The sequence below is a fragment of the Rhinoraja longicauda genome, chromosome 25 (genome assembly GCF_053455715.1).
Source record: "Rhinoraja longicauda isolate Sanriku21f chromosome 25, sRhiLon1.1, whole genome shotgun sequence".
Lineage (NCBI taxonomy): Eukaryota > Metazoa > Chordata > Chondrichthyes > Rajiformes > Arhynchobatidae > Rhinoraja > Rhinoraja longicauda.
The window spans coordinates 12,248,782-12,253,443 of NC_135977.1; positions in this window are offsets into that span (position 1 = coordinate 12,248,782).

Below are 4,662 nucleotides of genomic sequence, written 5' to 3' on the forward strand. Positions count from 1 at the left end.
AGTAACAGGATCATTCCGAGTCAGCATGGATTTACGAAGGGGAAATCATGCTTGACAAATCTACTGGAAATTTTTGAGGTTGTAACTAGGAAAATTGACAGTGGAGAGTCAGTGGATGTGGTGTACCACGACTTTCAGAAAGCCTTCGACAACGTCCCACATAGGAGATTAGTGGGCAAAATTAGAGCACATGGTATTGGGGGTAGGGTAGTGACATGGATAGAAAATTGGTTGACAGACAGAAAGCAAAGAGTGGGGATAAATGGGTCCCTTTCGGAATGGCAGGCAGTGACCAGTGGGGTACCGCAAGGTTAGGTGCTGGGACCCCAGATATTTACGATATACATTAACGACTTAGATGAAGGGATTAAAAGTACCATTAGCAAATTTGCAGATGATACTAAGCTGGGGGGTAGTGTGAATTGTGAGGAAGATGCAATAAGGCTGCAGGGTGACTTGGACAGGTTGTGTGAGTGGGCGGATACATGGCAGATGCAGTTTAATGAAGATAAGTGTGAGGTTATTCACTTTGGAAGTAAGAATAGAAAGGCAGATTATTATCTGAATGGTGTCAAGTTAGGAAGAGGGGATGTTCAACGAGATCTGGGTGTCCTAGTGCATCAGTCACTGAAAGGAAGCATGCAGGTACAGCAGGCAGTGAAGAAAGCCAACGGAATGTTGGCCTTCATAACATGAGGAGTTGAGTATAGGAGCAAAGAGGTCCTTCTACAGTTGTACCGGGCCCTGGTGAGACCGCACCTGGAGTACTGTGTGCAGTTTTGGTCTCCAAATTTGAGGAAGGATAATCTGGCTATTGCGGGCGTGCAGCGTAGGTTCACTAGGTTAATTCCCGGAATGGCGGGACTGTCGTATGTTGAAAGGCTGGAGCAATTAGGCTTGTATACACTGGAATTTAGAAGGATGAGGGGGGATCTTATTGAAACATATAAGATAATTAGGGGATTGGACACATTAGAGGCGGGAAACATGTTCCCAATGTTGGGGGAGTCCAGAACAAGGGGTCACAGTTTAAGAATAAGGGGTAGGCCATTTAGAACGGAGATGAGGAAGAACTTTTTCAGTCAGAGAGTGGTGAAGGTGTGGAATTCTCTGCCTCAGAAGGCAGTGGAGGCCAGTTCGTTGGATGCTTTCAAGAGAGAGCTGGATAGAGCTCTTAAGGATAGCGGAAAAAGAACATCAAAAGTTAAAGAGAGACTGGGTAGGAAGTATGGTAGCATCTTCTTTTAATTCAAAAGCAAGAGGGGTTGCGATCCTATTTAAGAAAACGCTACCAATTAAGATACAAAATATTGTAAGTGACCCAGTAGGTAGATTTATAATTGTACATTGTCAAATTTTCTCAGAATTGTGGACTTTAATGAATATATATGCACCGAATACAGATGATGAGATGTTTGTGCAGGATACTTTTCTAAATCTAGCGGAAGCACATGAAAATATATTGATAGGGGGAGATTTCAATTTTTGTTTAGATCCAGTAATGGATAGATCATCAAGGACAACGACAAGGACAAGAGCAGCGAAGACAATCTTGAATTTAATGGAAAGTTTAGATTTTATAGATGTTTGGAGGAAAAGCCATCCCAAGGAAAGAGATTACTCTTTTTATTCCAATAGACATGATACATATTCTAGAATAGATCTATTTTTGATTTCAGCTCAATTAAGCGGTAGAATAATACAAATAGATTACAAGGCTAGATTGTTATCGGATCACTCACCATTATTATTGAAAATTACGATGCCAGATAAAGAACAGTCAGTGTATAGATGGAGACTCAACTCTTTACTATTGAAAAGGCAACACTTTTGTGATTTTATTTGAGGACAAATTGAATTATTTTTGGAAACAAATTTAAATTCAGTGGATGATAAATTTATTGTATGGGATGCAATGAAGGCTTATTTGAGAGGCCAAATTCTAAGCTACTCATCTAAGATAAAGAAAGACTATAGGAAGGAATCTGAAAGATTAGAAAAAGAAATCACTGTATTAGAAAAAGACTTACAGAAAACTTCTTCAGATACAAAAAAAACACAACTTGCAAATAAAAAATTTCAATACAATACTTTACATACTCACAGAACAGAAAAACTAATATTACGAACTAACCAAAGATATTATGAATTAGGAGAAAGAGCGCACAAGGTATTGGCATGGCAACTGAAAGAAGAACAAATATCAAGAACAATAAATTCAATTAGAACAGATCAGAACATTATTACTTATAAACCTAGAGAAATCAATGAGGTATTTAAGCAATTCTACACTAATCTGTACCATTCTGAATCTGAAAAGGATGAAATTAAGATAAATAATTTTTTATCCAAGATACAATTACCAACAATCTCTAATGAGGAGCAGATGGGACTAAATGCCTCCTTTACTTTGAGAGAGGTGGAGGAAGTATTATATTCTTTACAAAGTAATAAATCTCCAGGGGAAGATGGTTTCCCGCCTGAGTTCTACAAAAAAATTAAAGATTTGTTGTTACCACTATTTATGGAAGTGATACATCAAGCGGAAAAAACTTCTACATTACCAGACTCCTTCTCACTGGCAATTATAACCGTAATTTAAAAAAAAGGGAAAGTCCCTTTAAATGCATCTTCTTATAGTCCAATATCATTGTTGAATGCAGATTATAAAATAGTTGCTAAACTTTTAGCAAGGAGATTGGCAGAATATTTACCGAAGCTGGTTAAAGAGGACCAAACTGGATTTGTCAAAAAAAGGAAAATATCTGATAATGTAGCAAGATTTATAAGTATTTTACATTTAGCACAGAAAAGAAAGGAATTGAGCGTAGCAGTTGCTTTAGATGTTGAAAAGGCGTTTGACAGGTTAGAATGGGATTTTTTATTTAAAGTATTAGAGAAGTACGGATTAGGAAATGGTTTTATTAACTGGGTAAAAGCTCTTTATAAACAACCTAAAGCCAAAGTGGTGACAAATGGTCAATCTTCTCAATCATTTAATTTGGAAAGATCTAGTAGACAGGGATGTCCCTTGTCACCGGCTTTATTTGTATTGGCTATTGAACCTCTGGCAGAGCTAATAAGATCAGATTTAGATATTAAAGGATTTAAAGTTAATCAGGAAGATCACAAAATTACTTTATTTGCAGATGATGTCTTAATTTGTCTTACTAGACCAGTGGAATCCTTAAGAAAATTATATTTCAGACTGGAAGAATATGGGAAAGTATCAGGATATAAAATTAATAAAGATAAAACTGAAATAATGCCTCTTGTGGAAGGCAATTATGATCAATGTAAAAGAGAAAGTCAGTTTAAATGGCAAAAAGAAGGCATTAAGTTTTTAGGAGTTAAAGTAGATAATAAGTTAAATAATTTGTATAAATTAAATTATAAACCACTAATAAAAAAAATAGACGAGGACCTGAAGAAATGGATGAATCTTCCAATTACATTGATAGGGAGAGTGAATTGTATTAAGATGAATATTTTTCTGAGGATACAGTATTTATTTTCAACACTGCCTATACCTTTGCCAAATAAAAATTTTCAAGAATTGAACAAAACTGTGAGGAATTTTCTTTGGAAAGGTAAAATGCCAAGAGTGTCTCTGGAAAAATTAACATGGAAATTTGAATTAGGTGGATTGCAATTACCAAATTTTAAAAATTACTATCTGGCAGCACAAATGAGTTTTATTTCATCCTTTTATCAAGAGGGTGGAAAAACAGCATGGGTTAAAATTGAAATGGATAAAATAAAAGAGTTTTGTCCAGAAGAATTTATATATAAATGGGAAGCGAAGCTATTAGTTAAGGATAAAGAGTCACCTTTGCTGAAACATTTAATTAATACATTGTTGAAAACAGTTAAAGTTAATGATAAAAGATTTTTTTTAACAGCTAAAACTCCATTAGTAAAAAATGGATTATTGCCGTTTGCTTGGAATAATCAAATACTACAACTCTGGGAACAGAAGGGTATTAAAAATATAGGAGATTGCTATGAAGAAAATACATTTTTGACATTTTCTCAATTGAGAAATAAATATCAAATTCCAGGGAATAGTATTTTTTTCTATTATCAATTGCAATCTTTTTTAAGGGAAAAGTTAGGTAATTCAATGTCTCTATTTCAGATTAAAGGAATGGAATCCTTGATTCAGGGCAAGGGAATTAAAAAAATTATATCATCAATGTATAAATGACTACAAATATCTAGTCCAAAGATAGGAATTCAAAAATCACGACAAAGATGGGAAACAGATCTTAATATTATTATTGATGAACCAAGTTGGGAAAGACTGTGTTTAGATAGTATGAAAAATACTATTAATGTGAGATATAGTTTAGTACAATATAATTTTTTTGCATCAACTATATTTAACCCCGGAAAAAATATATATTTTTAAACCAAACTCATCTGAAATTTGTTTTAGATGCAACCAAGACGTGGGTACTTTTTTACACTCTACATGGGCATGTCAGAAGGTAACTCCTTTTTGGAAAGACCTAAAAAAGTTTTTGGAACAATTGATGAATAAGATCATACCAATGGATTCAAGGTTGTTTTTGTTGGGAGACACAAAAGGAATAATACCAAAGCTAATTTTAGATAAATATCAGGAAAGATTTCTCAAAATAGCATTAGCAGTAGCAAAAA